The following is a 19,155-nucleotide window of genomic DNA, read 5'->3' on the forward strand; positions in this document are numbered from 1 at the left end:
GCCTCAGCCTCCCAAAGTGCTGGGATTACAGGCGTGAGCCACTGCGCCCGGCCGCCCGGCCCTAGATCTCTATACTTTGAAAAACAGGACAATATTTCCTCTTCTGCAGTGATGCAAATAGGAAGAAAATGTTGAATTAGTTTCATATCCAGGCATTTTCTTGATTTTATTTTGTGTTTATTGATGAAGAAACATATTTGGAAAACAGAAATAATTTAGGTTCTATACAAAATTAAACATCTTGTTTTAGGCAGTCATGTTAAAACTACATTCCAAATATCTAACTACAATTCAGCAGGTCTGTCATGATATTTTGAGTGTCATTAGAGTACCCTTCCTTTTTTTTTTTTTTTTTAACTTAAAACACAAGAGAGGAGATGAGACATGAATTTAAACTTCACTGTTTGTTTAAAAAAACAGAACAGGCCAGCTGTGGTGGCTCATGCATGTAATCCCAGCATTTTGGGAGGCTGACGCAGGAGGATTGCTTATGCCCAGGAGTTTGAGACCACTCTGGGCAGCATAGTGAGATCCTGCCTATGAAATAAATAAATGAAACCAAACAAAAAATGAAACTGGTCTAACTGTTTCTTCAAACTCCAGCAGCATTCAGGGAAGTTAAAGGGCAAAATACTAAACACAATTATGTGTCTAAGTCAAGATGTCCATCCGTGAAAGGAAATGTAACATTAAGGGAGAGAAAACATTTCCTATCACATCCTTTTTGTTCCTGTTTTTAAATCCCAAGTCCTTTAAAGAAAACTGCTGCTGCTTAGCAAGTCTTCAGGCAACGCTTGGAATGCTCCTGCAGAGACTGGCCCAGCGACAGCCCTGGACTGCCAAGTTCTTGGAATGGAGACAGTCAGGGAAGAGGCTTTTGATTGGTGTGTGAAAGGAAGGGAGGCTGAATGTCCGAGCGGGGCTGTGCTGAGCAGAAGGGAAGTAGGAAAAAGGTTGGACACAGGGATAATAGTGAGTCCCCACTTTATGCCTTTTTTTACATTTCGAACATTGAATAAAGAGGTAACTGATGAGATGTCATTTCACTGATTTAACACTGAAATATAGGACACTATGAAAAAAAAGCTATAAGGATTTGGGGCAACCATTCACCGTAGGAACTATCCACAAAATTACTTTATAAGAAAACTAAAAAAGGAATGGGGTAGTTCTACTGGCAATACTAAATCTTCCAGAGTGAACCTTTCAGTCATGTGCCCATCACAGACCATCTTCAGACTAGACAAAAGCATGGGCAAAGTGAGATTGCAAAAGTTATTTTATTCTTTTATGATTTAGTATAAGTCTTACTTCCCCTGGCAGGAGATTCCATCATCTTGCGTGGATGTGGCCTTTCAGTGACAAAGCCCTTAGTGTAAAATCCAGAAACAACACACAGTTGAAGAATTGTCTCCTAATGGATGTATTTTTCCATGTAATTTGTATTTATGAATGGCATTATGACTTAATGTGCAAAGCTAAGAAAACTGAAAAAAGAAAAGCTGAAATCTGTATTGGAGTGTGGGACAGAGGGAGCCTATTATTAAATCTATGCTTGTTATTTATAGCATGCCCAACAAGATAAGGTAACTGTGGAAGTTTGCCTCTCTCATGATTAGGTTTGATTGGAAATCATCAGATTGGCAAGACCATCAAACCCTAAGAACAGCTGCTAAACTACCCACCCCCACCAAGCCCCTGAAAACCAGTTAAAAATATTTTGGGTAAGTTTTGCTCAAAATATCTTTAAAGCCTGACATTATAAAAGAGAATGAGAAAGGCAGATATGGATAGAAGGTCATACCCACTTGGGGAGAACTGGTAAAATCTTACCAAAATGTCAAATGAGATTGCCTGTTCCTAGGGAGATATTTCATAGGGAAGAGTGAGGTAGTGGAGATTATGAATTAGTGAATTATTTGGGCAGGATAAAAAAATTCATTGTGTACATTTGATTACATAGTCTTCAGTTTCATTCCATAGGATAGCAGAAGGTTGAGAAAGAAGTTGTTTTGCATTGAAAAGGAATCTGCTTTTGGGAGTCTATAAGTAGGAACAGCCAGAATATAAGCCACTGAGTCACATTCTTAGGGTAAGTTTAGGGACAAAATAATTATAATGAAATTAGCTGCTGTTTAGACATCTCTGGAAGGCATTTTTTGAATAAGGAAAAGCAGCAGCCCTGGTTCCTGTTTTTCCTTTTAACCAGAGAGGAATCTGATCAGTATCAGTTTAGAAGAAAACCATTTTGCAGGTGAAAGGAGATACCCTTTCCTTTTGGGTCCAGGAAATGCAGGTATGAAACATATGCTTCAAAAGGAATAAGAAAGTAGAGACTGAGATGTTCACCACCCACTCAAATGAAGGGCAGAACACAGGTGGTTAAGGCTCCAGTTGTTAGCTGTTAGTTTTGTTTTCATAGGAAAAAGGATTATTAAAGGAGTTAATCTCATAATGTATTGTAAAGGTGTGTAGTATTTCTGTGAAATGCCTGTTAAATAGAGAGTGTTCTCTTTGAACACAACTCTGTGTTAGGGTTAAGAGATCAGAATTTCCATAATCATTTTGAGACATATTGATGCCAAGGCATGCTTATGTTCTTAGAGTTTTTCTTAATGTTTTCTGGGGTCGTAGGTGTCTTTAAGATTCTGAGAAAATTTATTGTGCAGCTTCCCATAACTATGCCTAAACACAAGATTTTACGTATATTTGAGGATCTTCAAGATTCCCTGAAGCCTACCCCTTGGACCCAAGCTTGGGAGTACTTGTGCTAACACTCAATAATGGCTCTAACATTAAAATTTAAGTTCTAGATTTGATCTGTCGTGTCTACTGCTCTATCCTCAGTGCCTAGAACAGTGCCTGGTTCATAATCAACACTCAATAAATATTTGTTGAATGAAGACATCAATGACAAAAGGAGCGTTTTTTTTTTTAGTATGTGGCAAGTGTGGATTTTTTTGGTTACTTATACTTTATCAATTCTTTACTAGCTGTGTGACCTTCATGGCTACATTTACTTCTACTGAAAGGAACAGAAACCCACATAAGCAAAATAGACGCTGGTTGGTTTGCATTGCTAGGAAGTTCAAGAGAGGGATCTGGCTTTAGGTACAACTGGAGCCAAGGGCTCCATTGATGACACCAAGATTTTGCCTCTCTTTCTTGACTTCTCTCCTTCTTGTGGGCTTTGTTCTCTGGCAGATTTTTTCCCAGCCATGGTGGGGAAGAATGGTTTCTAGGCCTACACTTTTCCTCTTGATGCTTGATCTTAGAAGGAAGTAGAACCTGTGTGGCATATCTGCTTCTGTAAAAGCACTTTGCCCCTGCTTGGGTTAAGTACTTGTTCCTTTGGATCAAGAACTGTGTCTGGGGGTAATGGGAGAGAAAGAAGCCAGCTTAGGTCTCATACCTTTCCTTGGGTGGTGGAGGAATTCTGTTGATTCTTCATGCCATGTTAAGAGTTGTATCTGGGAAAGAGAAGTTTCTGAAAGGGAAAGAAAAAGACTAAACTGTAACTGATATCCGTGGCTCCTTTCATGAATAGTTTAATTTGGGGTTGATATTACGGTCTTAAGATGTCAGCAGGTCCATTGAATGTCACTTACCAAGCAGCTGGTTTTCTGGATGCTATCACTAAAGACACTTACATTCTGAAAGTAAAGACTATCTTTCTTGCAGAATTTTTAATAATTAGGAGAATAAATACTAACATCTGTACAAAAGAAAAAAACTAGGAGAACATTATAAGAATCTTGTAAAACCTGTTATAAAACACGGAGAGCTGCTGTCTTCAGACTACAGAGGCAGTGATTTGGATTCCTCACATGTGACATTGTGTTCCAGCTTGACTTCTCACCTGCCCTCTGATGCCTCCAGCAGGACATTGGCATGGACTGAACACATTGTACTTGGCTGGGTTCATAAGTGGAATCAGTGCAGGTTGATTTTGAGTGGGGAAGGAAATACTTTGCAATGTATGGGTATTGCTGAAATACTTTTCTATGTGTTTTATTACAGTGGAACATAGTATCAATGACCAAGATTTCAAATGACCACAATTTCAATTATTCTTTTTTTGACATATATTTCATTTAACATGGATTTTCAAATAATGCATATATATGTATATATGTGTATATATATATGTATATATTTATGTGTGTGTGTATATATATCTCTTCTTTTTAATTTTTTGAGACCGAGTCTTGCTCTCTTACCCAGGCCAGAGTGCAGTGGTGCAATCTCGGCTCACTGCAACCTCCATCTGCTGGGTTCAAGTGATTCTCGGGCCTTAGCCTCCTGAATAGCTGAGATTACAGGTGCACACCACCATGCCTGGCTGAATTTTGTATTTTTAGTAGAGACGAGGTTTCACCATGTTGGCCAGGCTGGTCTAATAGTACATATATATATATTTCTTAAAGAGAAGAGGGATATTTTCTTTGTATAATTATTGTGAAAGTTTGAGAATAACACCCTTAGGATGATTCAAATGCGTTTAAATCTTTCACATGTATTTTGATAAATTGAGATGGTTGCAATGGGCCGGGCATGGTGGCTCATACCTGTAATCCCAGCACTTTGGGAGGCCGAGGCAAGAGGATTGCTTGAGCAAACGTGCTTGAGACCAGAGTGGGAAACGTGGTGAAACCCTGTCTCTACAAAAAGACAAAAATTACCCAGGCACGGTGGCAAGTGCCTGTAGTCCCAGCTACTACCACTCAGTAGTTCCAGATCCTTGTCCTGAAATTCTTTTCATGTTTAGTAACGAAATGTGAACTTACCCAGAATATTCCCACACATTTATTCTTTTATTTCCCCTTAAGACGTAGTGAAGGGATTCAACTAGAAGGTAATGTGGTACTTGACACACAGTGGGTGGTCAGCTATATTTGTTTAAAAAAGGATGAGTGAATGTAAATTAATGTTTAACAAACAGTGTAGTGTCAGAGTAGAGGGTACTACAGTCTCTTGATTTTTTTTCAAGGCTTTTTCTATGTCTTGATTTTTCCTATTAAAAGTCATGTTTGAATAACATTTTCCACCAAGAAGTTGAGTCCATTCATATTTACTGAACTCAGTAAGTGAATATTCAGTGTTTACTCTGTGCCAGGCAGGGTCTAGTTTTTGGACTCTGAAGTACTTAACTGCACCATATTTATGGTCATTACTGTCTTGCCATATATAATTCTACTCCAAAATCAATATAACAGCTCTCAAAGAAAGAGCAACTGTTTGTATCTCCTCTGAAATTTCCTGCTGTGCTCCCTAGTTGGGAGATTGATAGCTTTTGAGAAACATATTTATGGACCCTCACTTTTCTTACCTGGATTGCTCTGCTAGTTTCCAAAGCGGTCTTACCACTTCTGTCTCTCTCTTCCCCACCAGTCTATCTATTCTCAACTCGGCAGCGAGAGGGATCTTTTTAGAAATAAGCCAGATCACATTGACCTATCTGCGCTCACAATGCTCCTGTCTCACTCAGAATGAAAACAAGAGTGTTTCCTATGACTTGGGAGGCCCTGCAAGTCTGGCCTTCCATTGCTTGATGGTTCAAATGTCCTTGCCAATCACCTCCTTCCTGGCTCCTGCCAGCCATATTGGCTTCTTTGCAGATCTTGGAACATGCTGAACATGGTCCCACTGTAGTCATTGTCCTGGAAGGCAGTTCTCCTACATGTCTCCCTCACCTTCTTTAAGTCTTTTTACCATGTTTTTTTTTTTTTTTTTAAATGGAGTTTCGTTCTTGTTGCCCTGGCTGGAGTGCAATGGCGTGATCTTAGCTCACCACAACTTCCACCTCCTGAGTTCAAGCAATTATCCTGCCTCAGCCTACCAAGTAGCTAGAATTACAGGCGCCTGCCACCACGCCTGACTATTTTTTTTTTTTTTTTTGTATTTTTAGTAGAGACGGGGTTTCACTATGTTGGCCAGGCTGGTCTTGAACTCCTGACCTTGTGATCCACCCGCCTTGGCCTCCCAAAGTGCTGGGATTACAGGCATGAGCCACGTGCCCAGCCAGTTTTACTGTGTTTCTTTTTTTCTATAGTGTTTATCCCTTAGCACGCTATGTAATTTATGGATTTACTATGCTTATTGCTTGTGATTTGTCTCCTCCCCACTCCCTCCTGCAAGAGTATTAGTTTTGTTTGCTCTTAGATCAATGCCTGGCACAAAGTAGCTGGTCAGTAAATATTTGCAGAATGAATGCATTTCTTTGTGAAGATATTTAAATTCATTTTTTCTGAAGTTACTGTCTTACTGGTGAACTTCTTTCAACAATTAAGCAGTAATAAATAATGATGAAAATGGCAATAGTCAATCATTTTTGAGTATGTACTTGGTGTCAGGTGTTGAATAAATAACATTAATAATGATGATAATGATGACTAACCTGTATTGCATATGACTTTGTACTGAACATTTTGCTTTATTAAATCAGTTAATTTTCAAATAAACCCTATGAGGTTAGTACTAGTATTATCTCAATTTTGTACTTAGGCCAGAGAAATGACTTTTCCAACATCACAGATTTAGCATGGAACAGATAACAATTGTGATATTAGACTCTTAAATAGAAAAATATATTGTTAAATTTATATTTTCCCATTTTAGTCCTATTAGGTTAGAAACCAGTTTGTCTCTTTAGGAGTTTTTATTTGTGGTGATGATTACTGTCTGAAGGATTCGGACTTAGAATTAGGGGTCTCTGGCCTGGTATGGTAGTTTATGCCTGCAATCCCAGCACTTTGGGAGGCTGAGGTGGGTGGATCTCTTGAGCCCAGGAGTTCAAGACCAGCCTAGGCAACATGACAAAACCCCATCTCTACTAAAAATACAAAAATTAGCCAGGTGTGCCTGTAGTCTCAACTAATAGGGAGGCTGAAGTGGGATGATTGCTTGAACAGGGAGGTCGAGGTTGTGGTGAGCCGAGATTGCAGCACTGCACTGCAGCCTGGGTGACAGAGTGAGACCTTGTCTCAAAATAAAATAAAATAAAATAAAATAAAATAAAATAAAGAAATTAGGAGTCTGTTGTATTTAGAGATAAATTCATTATCTATTATTAATTATAAATTCTACTTTAAGAGTACTACTCTTTCTGCCTGTGGGGGTTGGAAATAATATCCAGCCTATAAGCGAGGGAAATGGTTTAATTTAATGCATACAGATGTAGCTCTTTTCAGCCATTGGACTTTTCTGCTTGTTTTTGTTGCCTTTTGATTTTCCCCTTGGTTGGCTCAGCTTTCACAGGTCATGTGGGTTGCTTCATTATTTTCGGGTAAGGACTTATTGACTCCCTCCCAGAAAGAGAGGTCTCTGCACTTTAATTAAAATGCTTCAGAAGAAGGTGTATCTGTCATTCTAGCCACAATTAGTCTCTTGCCAGTAACTTGAATAAATCTGAAAATATTTTCTTTGTGCACAGAAATGTCTTAAAAGAGGGATTGTATGCCCATTGAGTCCATCCATACCAATTAAAGGTGTGAATTTGGAGTGACAACTGTATTTTTCTTCTAAAACCCGTATTTATTCACATTTAGCCAATGTCAAATGTTGGAAGTTCTGTCTGAAGGAATTACCTGGGAATGGGAAGTCGTTTTGTTTTTTAGCTTTTTCCTTTTCTGGTAGTTCTCAGAAAGATTCTAGTTTTTAGTTGACTCTGAAACAACAGTCATCTGCTTGTAACTTTCACAAGGTAACTTAAAATTATTTCTTTATTTTTTATTTATATATAATAGTTGCACATATTTTGAGAGTACATGTGATATTTTGTTACTTGTGTATAATGTGTAATGATCAGATTTACACCCTCAAGTTTCTGGTAGTATGAGTCTAGTTTCTCATGCTGTAATGACTCTGGGAATTGGTCTACAGTTGCCCGATGTTTTTCTGGCCAGGGAAGTTCTCTTGCCAACTATTTCCTCCTAGGAATGTTTCTCTTTTATGTTTGATCAGTCAGGAAGTGGTAGTTTGTTCTCATGTTCATCTCTTTTTGAAGAAGGAGGCATAAAGGAACAGGGAAGAGGCAGGTCCTTAGGCTACAGAACGAATCACTGACTACATTGTAGTCTGAAGATTTCAAAGGAAAAAAATGTTTTGGTTAACTGATGTTCTGTTCTGTGTAGGAGCTCTTACTAACTGGATTATTTTCAGAGGTCTCCTCTAGCCATCCACTTCTAGAATATGTAATTAAATGTTACTTTATGGTTTGCTGAGGGTATGAGCCAAGGACAAACAGCTATATCATTATTACATACTTGCTTCATCTTTCCTTCCTATAATCTTTCTTTCTTTCTGCTCTATCATTACTTACCTCATTTTGTCTTTTGCAGTTTGTTTTCTTTACCTTTAAAATATCAATGGATTCATTTAACATTTTTTTTTTTTTTTGCACTTACTATATGCCAGTCACTGTGCTGGGTATTGAGGAGATAAAGATGAAAAATATACTGTGCTGTCCCCAAGGAGCTCATTGTTTATTGGAGACATGTAGTTAGAGGTATCATACAATAAGATAACAGTTTGAAGTATAACACAATAAGATAACAGCATGTCAAATATGGTGGGATCATAGGAGACCCTAAGCCTTTGGAGGATGGCTGAGTGTGGGGGTTTTTAGTTAAATGTAAGTTCAGTGTAAGCCAAGAAAATAATAGTTTTTTAAAAGCCAAACCTGTAAATTTAGGCTATATTTTAGAAATAGAATGGAGATATGAAAACCATATGATGAAAACAGTTAAGGAAACTGGCATGTTAATATTCCATATATGCTCCAAAAGAATATATTTTCCATTTTATGTGCATCCATTAGATCAGGCTTGTTGATTACAGGTTTCAAAGCTTATATCCTTACAAATTTTGTCAGTTTGCTCTATCAGTAATTAAGAAGTGTGTTGAAATCTCCCACTAAGATAGTGTATTGTTAATTTTTCCCTGTAGTTTCGTAAATTATGTTTATTTTGAGGCTGTTGCATATACATTTAGAATTTGTATATCTTCTTAAAGCAGTGAAACACTTCTCATGATGTAATGGCTCTCTTTATTCTGAATAAAGCTTTTTTCTCTTTTTTTGATTTTTCTGATCTATAGATATCTATCTCTGTCTATATAGATAGATATATATATCTCCTCTGCAGTTCGTTGAGAAACATTTCTAGGAGGAAATAGTTGGATATATATATATATTAATTTAAAGAGACAGGGTCTCACTATGTGGCCCAGGCTGGTCTTGAACTTCTGAGCTCAAATGTTCCTCCTGCCTTGGCCTTGCAAAGTGCTAGCATTACAGGCATGAGCCACCATGCCTGGCCTATTTGTCTGATATTATCACTGCTACTATACTTTTCTTTTCAAAAAATTATTTTTATTTTTTTTAGAGACAGGGTCTTGCTCTGTTGCCTAGGTTGGAGTACAGTGACGTGATCATAGCTCATTATAGCCTCCACTTCCCAGGCTCAAGTGATCTGCCTCAGCCTTCAAGTAGCTGAGACCACAGGTGCATGCAATATGCCAGGCTAATTTTTAAAATATTTTGTAGAGACAGGGTCTTGCTATGTTGCCCAGGCTGATCTTGAACTCCTTGCCTCAAGTGATCCTCTCACCTCACCTTCCCAAAGCACTGGGATTATAGGCATGAGCTACCACCCCTGGCCCATACCTTCCATTGGCTAGTATTTTCCTGCTTTGTTTTGTTCTGTCCTTATATTCTAGGTATGACTCTTGTAAATGGCCTATGGCTGGATTTTTTCATCCAACTACAAAATCTAGCTTGTTTTTTAACATGAGGTATTTTTATTTTGTTAAATCCTCACAACAGTTTCATTTTGCAGATGAGAAAGCTGAGGCCCAGAGTTTAAACAATTTGTCCAAAATTATACAGTGAGTAACTGGCAAAGAGCTAGGATCTGCAGTCTAACTTCTGGTACAGGTACAACCAATACCAGAGTTTATTATCTCTATTGTCCAGAGGAAAAAAACTAGGGGTATCTTAAAATCTCTTGACATCTCTAGTTAGTACCTGATAACTGAGAGAGAAGTCAGGGCCTGACAACCAATGATACAAAGACCCAGAGGGATCTATTTTAATTCTTCTTCATTTGAGTAGAGAGAGAGAGACAGGCATTCTCCAAAGCAAATCCAACCCTAGCGTGACGTCAAGGAAGGTAGCAGTAGGTGGTATGGTCAGCATCTTGGTTCCAGGCATCATGCCAATCATATCATATCTCTCATCATCCTTATGGAGGAACCAAAGCCCAGAGAGGTGAAATGATGAGGGCAGTCCTGATGCAAATTTTTCTTCTGGATCCTGTTGTTCAAGGTACGCATCTCCCATGCTGAAGGTTAAATGGATGTCATTTGCCAACAAATTTTGGGGGTTGGTTCTCTCTGCCATGTTTCCAGCCAGTCCCAGGTTGGAACATTCTGGGCATAAAATATCCCTTAAGTGGCCATCCCTGATGCAATGTCCACGTCCATGCCTTGGTCAGTGGCTACGTTGGCCAACCGCATGGCAGTGGGAGACTGGGGCAGGACCTCCTGGGCCAGTGCTTGCACCCAGTGGTAGGTGACATCACCCTCCTTGTTTTGGGCCACAGCGTGATTCACCAGCGCCAGTGCCCACTCAGTTGTCAGCCTGTGAAGATGAGCTCCTTCACCAGGGTCACCCCCAGGCAGCGTGGCAGCCTCTGAGTGCCTCCTGTCCCTGGGAGGAGCCCTCGAGCGGTCTCTCAATCAGTCCCGTGACTTTTGAGGAAGCTGCCACTTGGAGGTCGCAGGCCAGGGCAAGCTCCAGGCCTCCACCCAAGGTGAACCCGTCCATAGCCACAATGGCTATGGATGCTAACTATATATGCGTGGTAACCTTTTCATCTAGTCCTTTATATATCTTAAACGTCTTTCATATTTTCTCTATCCTTGTTGTCCTCTGCTTCGTTCCAAGTAATTATTAAAACCTTTCTTCTAATATATTAATTAGTTGTGTCTGATTTACTGTCTTCAATCCACCTGCTTATTCAATAATTATTTTTCATTCCTAGGAATTCTTTACTAAATCTATCTGGCCATATTTTTTAAGGCGATGGGGTCTTGCTATGTCGCCCAGACTCAACTCAAACTCCTGGGCTCAAGCAATTCCCCTGCCTCAACCTCCCAGGTAGCTGAGACTACAGGGGTGTACCACCATGCCAAGCTATCTGACCATTTTTGATGTGTTCTTCCTCCTTGCCCTTTTTATAAAATTTATCTTCCATTTCTTCAAACATTTCATAATAGTTATTTTTTATTTTTTTAGTTGATAATTACGATGTTTGTTGTTGTTTTTGGTGACTCATGCATAGTAACTTGTTTCCTTGTCTTATTAGTAATTTTAAAAATATTTGAGTTCATATTTCTTTGAATTTAATCTGTAGTATATCAAGTATAAAATTTTTTTGGTCTTTTTTTCTGAGTGGAAAGTTTTTTCTTGATCACAACTGTAAATTCTGGACAAAATATAAAAAACAACTATGTGTAGGTCACCGAGAGTGACCAAAAGCAGACAGAAACCTGGGGTGGTGGAGGTGTCTGTACTTGGAAGAAGAGAGTGAAACTAGGTGGGTTTCTGATTTGTATGGCCCTTTTTCCCTGAGAGCACCTGCAAATTGGTGTCAACCAGGTGGTGAAAACTCAGATAGGAATGACAGTGTGGTGGTGGTAAAGATCTGGACTTGAACTTGTCTAGTGAGTCACTTTTACTAGCACCAATGATTTTCTGGCTCTTTGCAGGCGATTGAGAACTGGTAGTAGTTAAGGTCAGCTCAGCCACCACTAAATAATTGACCTCAACTGGTAGAGATGCCTGTTCATATTCTGAGAAAGGCACTTTGCAGATGCTTTGACTTTCATGAGAATTGTAATGGACAAGCTAGGACAAAATGCTTCACAAACTGACTTGCAGTAACACTGGGTTCAAAGAGGTTGAGGAGGCAGGGTCAAGAGGATAAAGAAAAGGAAGTTATTAGATGGAGAAAGAGAAACCCAGAAGAAAAAGTCATGATTATTTTTCTTTGGCTGGATTAGGACTGTAAGCTTTCAAAATACACAGGCAAATCCTCTCTGAAATCATTGTCAGATAGATGTGTTTCTCTTTGAAAGGTTGTGTGTAACTTTTTAAGTTGCTTATCCCCATAGTTTCACCAGTACTGATACTCTGAAGATAATCGCTTCATGAGATGATGGCTTCTTGCAGTGCCTTTTTTTTTTTTTTAATTATTGAGACGGAGTCTCGCTCTGTCTCCCAGGCTGGAGTGCAGTGGCAAAGCGATCTCGACTCACTGCAAGCTCTGCCTGCCAGGTTCCCGCCATTCTCCCGCCTCAGACTCCTGAGTAACTGGGACTACAGGTGTCCACCACCGCGCCCAGCCAGTTTTTTGTATTTTTAGTAGAGACAGAGTTTCACGGTGGTCTCGCTCTCTTGACCTCGTGATCCACCTGCCTCGGCCTCCCAAAGTGCTGGGATTACAGGCATGAGCCACTGCACCCGGCCCTGCAGTGCTTTATAAAAAGATTAATATGTCAGAAACAGCATTCTCTTTATAGTCATGTGATACCCATATTTTAAAAAGGTAGTTAATAGTTAAATCATTTGGTCAGGGTGATAGCATTCATCAAAAAAAATTTAAATATATGGATTCATCCAGTATTTTTAGTAGTACTTCAAAGTTTAGTGTTTATCCTGTAATTTATGTGTGGGTATAGATTAATTATGTCTTTCATGGAAAAATAAGTGGGAATATTTTGAATACCTAAGAGCAAGCACAATTCTAACTCTGAGTGAAACCAGTTTTAGAAATATTGCAGCAACAAACCTATGCTTGATTGAAAAACTTCTATATGGAATTAAACATACTTTTAATATTTAAGCCAAAGTTTGTGTTAGTCAAGAACATTATTGAAATTAGACATGTCTTAAAAGAGGAGATAGTGCTAAATTTATTTGTTTCAATTTAAAAACCATTGAAAACCACACATTTCCAATGGCAAACAAATGTGCACTTAACTCCTCTTGTCATCACAGAGAGGCAAAATATGAGTGTAGCTGTGAGCGAATGTGGCATGTTGCATCTGTTTTGCATTTATAAGTTAGAAACATTTTGGCAGAAAGTTTTGCAATGAAATTACTTCCTTCTTAGCATGATTTGAATTATTTATGGTCTTGTACAGGAGTGTCCATAGGACCTGTCAGATGTAAGGTGGGAAACTGGACATTTGTAGAACCTTGCATTCCTTAAGTTATTCTGGATTATGAGAAAAATTCATTACCATACAAACATGAATTAACATCCTTGGGATTAACTTCTTATTTGGGCAACTTGAATGTTGGCTAAATTAAAAATGTACATGTTACTAAATGGCAAGATATTACATTTTAAAAATAATGTGTTCTAAGACGATGGTGAATGAATGGAACAAAACCACTTAGTGCTAGTATTTAGCTTGTAATGATAAAATAATTTGTAAGCTTCTAAAAAATAGATGCTAAACACTTAAACTTTCAAACTACAGTGTATAAATTATGATACATGTCAGAGGGCGCTAGTGAAGGATGATAAGCCAACTCTAGTCACAAAACAGGAGCAGAGAAACAAGAAACCACAGAAATATGAGGAACGTGTGGGAACACAGCTGCCCCATTTAAAAAATGCGGCACAGTGAGGTTCAGTAACTAGCATAAACATAGCTGGTCAAGGATGAGAAGTCAGGTTTTTTTCTTCTCTTCCACTGCTGCTTCTAAATGCAGGTGAAGGAGGGAGTTGAATGACGTGCCAGAGTTGTGGGGGCCTGTGGTAGATTGGTGGGGTGGAGGTACAGTTTAGGTGAGAAGCCAGAAGACTGCAGCTGAGGGAGAAATTCATGTAGTCAAGCAGAGTGAAAATCCCAGCGTTGGGGGATCAAGTTATTTGTGATAAAGTTCTGAAAGTTCTTTTAAAGACAATTCTGCTGGGCACAGTGGCTCACGCCTATAATCCCAGCACTTTGGGAGACCGAGGTGGGCGGATCACCTGAGGTCAGGAGTTCGAGACCAGCCTGACCAATCTCTACAAAAAATGCAAAAATTATCCGGGCACGGTGGCGTGCGCCTGTAATCCCAGCTACTCGGGAGCCTGAGACAGGAGAGTCACGTGAACCTGGGAGGCAGAGGTTGCAGTCAGCCGAGATTGCACTGTTGCACTCCAGCCTGGGCAACAAAAGCAAAACTCCATCTCAAAATAAAAATAAAAATAAAAATAAAAATAATTCCATGATGCTTATGAACCTGGCCACATCTTAACCCCCTCTCTAGTAAAAGCTTTTAGTAATGTCAATTGTGGATGCCCCACCTTCTCTCTTTCCCCAAATTCATTTTATTTAAATGCATTTCAGAGCCATTTTGTTAGAAATGAACTATATCACTTAGTGGTAAATGGATCAGATATATGTGGTAAACAAACATCAGGAAAATAATATGCTGATTTTATAATGTATGCCAGATGGAAATAGCATTTATGGCTTCATCAGAGAAAAGATACAACTAATATTTTATCAGTTATGTGGCATTTTCTTTGTAGTTGTTGGAAAAATGAGGGACTGGAGACAAAGGAATTATTTGCTTTCTTTCAGAAATCTATTTAAAAATCTGATAGCCATACATTTTATACATTAATTTTTTATACCCCGTGCGTATTCCTAAAATATATGCTGTTTAGTATAGCCTATATATGCATCTATACAATGGAATTATATAACATTTATTATTTTTGGACTTGATTTTTTTAAAGCTCAACTTTATGTTTTTGAGATTTTTAGTGTCATTGCATGCAGTACAATTTTTTCACTTTTTTGGTAGTTATCTATTGTATGAAATTATTCATTTAGTCATACCTTTTTTCTTTTTTCTTTTTTAAGATGGAGTCTCAGTCTGTCACCCAGGCTGGAGGGCAGTGGTGCGATCTCAGCTCACTGCAACCTCCACCTCCCTGGTTCAAGCAATTCCCCTGTCTCTGCCTCCTGAGTAGCTGGGATTACAGGTGCAGGCCACCGAGCACAGCTAATTTTTGTTTTTTGTATTTTTAGTAGAGACAGGGTTTCACCATGTTGGCCAGACTGGTTTCGAACTCCTGACCACAGGCAATCCGCCCGCCTCAGCCTCCCAAAGTGCTGGGATTACAGGTGTGAGCTACCATGCCCGACCTAGTCATAACTTCTTTATCCATGTCACTATTGATGAATATTGTGTTTTTTTCAGTTGTTGCTATCATAAACAGTTTTGCCTCAAACACTCTTGTTCATACATGTCTTCAGATGCAAGTTTGTAAGATTTCTGTAGAGCATATATGTGTCTAGAAATACAAATGGTGAATAGAAGGGCAAGCACATGTTCAACTTTTAAATGTCACATTTTTTCCAAATTGCTTGTTCTAATTTCTATTCCCTATGGCAGTGAATGAAAATTTGCATTCATCCAAAACCTTACTAACATTTAAATTTTTTCCTACCTTACTTTTTACCAATTTGTTGGATATATAGTAAGATTTTAATTTGACTTAATTTTTTTTCTGATTACAAATGAAGTTGAACATTTTGTTAGACTTCTAAAAGATATTAGTGTTTCGTCAGGCTTATTCATGAGTTATTTTGCATTTTTCTGTTTGGTTGTCTTTTTCTTATTGATTCTTAGGCATTCCTTATAAATTTCTGATACTAAATATTTGTAGCAAATATCTTCTCCTAGTTTGTAACTTATGTGTTAAGGGATGCCATTAGTATTTATGACTTCTTTGTGTGAATGAGAAAAAAGGCCTCTGTTGGCTGCACAGGCTGTTCTCTTGTGCAAACATTCGATTACTTCTGGGCAGATGCAGCTTGTGCCACGGTATATGGCTTCAACAGTGGAACATAGCACATTTCAGAACTGATTTTGTGTACTGCCACCTTTTTTTTTTTTTTTGAAACAGAGTCTCACTCTGTTGGTCAAGCTGGAGTGCAGTAGCCGTGATCTGGGCTCACCGCAACCTCCACCTCCTGGGTTCAAGAGATTTTCCCACCTCAGTCTCCAGAGTAGCTGGGATTACAGGTGCGCGCCACCATGCCCTGCTAAGTTTTGTATTTTTTGTAGTGATGGGGTTTCGCCATATTCACCATGCTGGTCTCGAACTCCTGACCTCAGGTGATCTGCCCACCTCAGCCTCCCAAAGTGCTGGGATTACAGGCCTGAGCCTCTGTGCCCGGATGCTACCACCTTTTTTATAATATGCTTGTTGTACAAATGCATAAGCATAGCAGTGGCCTTGTGAGTCTTCTGTCTCTTTATATTGTCCTTGGGTGGATGGAAGTCTTACTTTTAATGTAGACAAACTTATTGGTCTTTTACGTTTTGTCCTTTTTATTTAGTCTGGCTTAAATAATTTTTTCTACTCTCCTGTTCATAAATATCATCATCCATGTATTCTAAACGTTTTATAGCTTTACTTATCACATTTGAGACTTTAATTCATGTGGTATTAACTTTTTATGTGAAGAAGGGATTGTGTCATTTTTCCCCAAATAGACAACTAATTATCCTAACATCATTTAATAGTTCATCCTTTCCTTACCTTGATGTGTTTTGGTGTTGAATTTCTAGATATGGCACAAATCAGGAAGGCATTATGCAAATTAATAATGTTTATAAAATACTTCAGTATACAATTATGCTTTCTAATTTTAGGTACTATAAAAATGGAATTATAGAATTATGAGATGTTAAAGCTGGAATAGACATCAATGAAAGTCAGTTAGCATTTCAGTAAAAAATATTGGAGTGTCTACTACATCTCCATTATTGTAACATGCATGTATACTTGGAAAGCAGAGTATGTGGATATATAAGAGAATACAAGTTCAGCCTGGTAGAACAGAAGGAGGGAGCCAAGTCTTTGGTCTTGCAGATCTGGGTCCAAATCTTGGCTTTGCTCGTGAGCTGTCATCTCCACCATTATCACCTGATCTCTCTAATCTGCAAGAGAAAATATTTCCAAAATTGTTTTGAAATTAGTAATTATGTTTATAAACATATAGAGCAGTACTTGGCATGCAATTAGTGATTGATAGATTATAGTTGTTATTTGGTTGGGAAGATAAGACTCATGTGTATGTCATACTTATATCTTGTAAACTAGAAGATACTCTAAAATTGCTATGAGATTTCAGAGAAGATTCTCCCATCAGTGGGAATATAGCTTCAATGAAGAAATGAAACTTGAAGATGTGTTCAAAGGATGGATTTCAGGTAATTTCTGTAGATTGAAGCTAGGTTGAAAGGATGGATTTCAGTTACATTTCTGGACATGGACAGCAGTAGAGTGTCTTTTTTTTTTTTTTTTTTGAGACGGGGTCTCGCTCTGTCGCCCAGGCTGGAGTGCAGTGGCACCATCTCCACTCACTGCAAGCTCTGCCTCCCGGGTTCATGCCGTTCTCCTGCCTCAGCCTCCCCAGTAGCTGGGACTACAGGCACCCACCACTACGCCCGGCTAATTTTTTGTATTTTCGGTAGAGGTAGGGTTTCACTGTGTTAGCCAGGATGGTCTCGATCTCCTGACCTCGTGACCCACCCGCCTCGGCCTCCCAAAGTGCTGGGATTACAGGCGTGAGCCACCGCACCCGGCCAGTAGAGTGTCTTAAACAACAAAAACCTAGAAATCAGATAAGAAAACAATGCATTTTCTCTTGACTGTTGGCATTTGTGAAAATAGTTAATAGTATACTTTATTTTTAACAAGGTATCAGTGGACTTGAATTTAATGCATAAACATAGCTTTTTCATGTAGATATTATACTTCTTACAGAATTTTTAAGACTCTTGTTATGTCCAGTTAAAATTCCATTCACATTTACAAAATTCATACTTATGTATAAAATCAAAGTAGCTATTAAATTTTCCTTATACTTTCGAAGATCTAATCGTTGAGTGATTTTTTCTTGTAAGTAAATTTGAACAAATAATTTACAATTATGACCATATGAAGAGAAAAATAGGTAGAAAAAACAACAGGTTTTATGTTAGATGAGTTTTAGTGAAAAATTGAGAATTTTAGGCTAGTACTATAAATCACTAGTTAGTTCTAAGAAAAACAAATGTAGCCCATTAAGATGTGCACTGATGGATTGGATTGAATGGTGCTACCTGAGATATTGTTTTTTAGAGCAGGCTCTTTTGGCCTTTTTCAGGATATGACATTTTTGATAATTTTCTGGGACATACCTACATAGGGAATATTTCCAAATCTCTCTTCCGTCTCTTATTAGTCAACCATTTATTGCTTCTAGTTATTTTATTGTTTATGTTAACTATCAAAAATAGCATCACTGATTTTAAATGTCACTTTAATCATTCATCAAGTAATTATTTAGCACCATCTATATTTTAAGCATAATGCTTAAAGATGGCCCTATAATGGTAAGACAGAAATGGGCTGACTCTCTTGGAGCTTATAATGATGTTGCATATATATATATATATGTGTGTGTGTGTGTGTGTGTGTGTGTGTGTGTATATGTATATATGAAATTATAAAATTATACTGGACTGTGATACAGTCTATTGGTAGAGGATAGCCTAGAGTATTGTAGGAGTGCAGAGCAGATCCTCCTACTCCATTTAAAGAGGGTTAGAGAGCTTTTTAAAACACACAGCCCTTGTCCCTAGAAAGTTTTATTCTAATAGGTCTGGACAAAGGAAAGATTTTTTTTTTGGTTATCCTTACTATTTTTAACTCCCCAAACGATTCAGCCAAATTTGGGGAACATTGATCATGAGTGGTTGAAATGGACAAAACCATGACATGGTCTAAATGAGTTAACTAGGGATGGAATAGATCAATGTTTTTCAGATGATTTTCTTCTCATGGACCAAAGGTCAGTCTTTATATTTATCCCTGTTTGGTTGTTAATTCTGGTCCTTAGGTTATAAAAGTTAACTGCCCTACTGGTGGGTGGGAGAACCTGGCTTATCAGTGGTACACATGTAAAGGACCTGGAATTATTGTTTACTATAAACCCAATGAAAGTCAGAGGGGAACCTTAACTGCCAGAGGAGTTACTAAAATTGTAGGATGCATTTCTATAAGTTTAGTATGAGAAAGAAGGAGGTAATAG

General features: G+C 38.3%; 1 protein-coding gene and 1 pseudogene across 1 annotated transcript in view; one reads left to right on the top strand and one right to left on the bottom strand.

The window, feature by feature from the left end:
- The window catches only part of ITPR2 (inositol 1,4,5-trisphosphate receptor, type 2), a 494,095-nt gene that overhangs the window by 21,216 nt on the left and 453,724 nt on the right, over positions 1-19,155 (top strand). The gene's annotated exons all lie outside the window — the stretch shown is intronic.
- On the bottom strand, positions 10,359-17,904 carry LOC105515220 (annotated as a pseudogene).

Source organism: Colobus angolensis, unplaced genomic scaffold (genome assembly GCF_000951035.1).
Source record: "Colobus angolensis palliatus isolate OR3802 unplaced genomic scaffold, Cang.pa_1.0 Scaffold256, whole genome shotgun sequence".
Lineage (NCBI taxonomy): Eukaryota > Metazoa > Chordata > Mammalia > Primates > Cercopithecidae > Colobus > Colobus angolensis.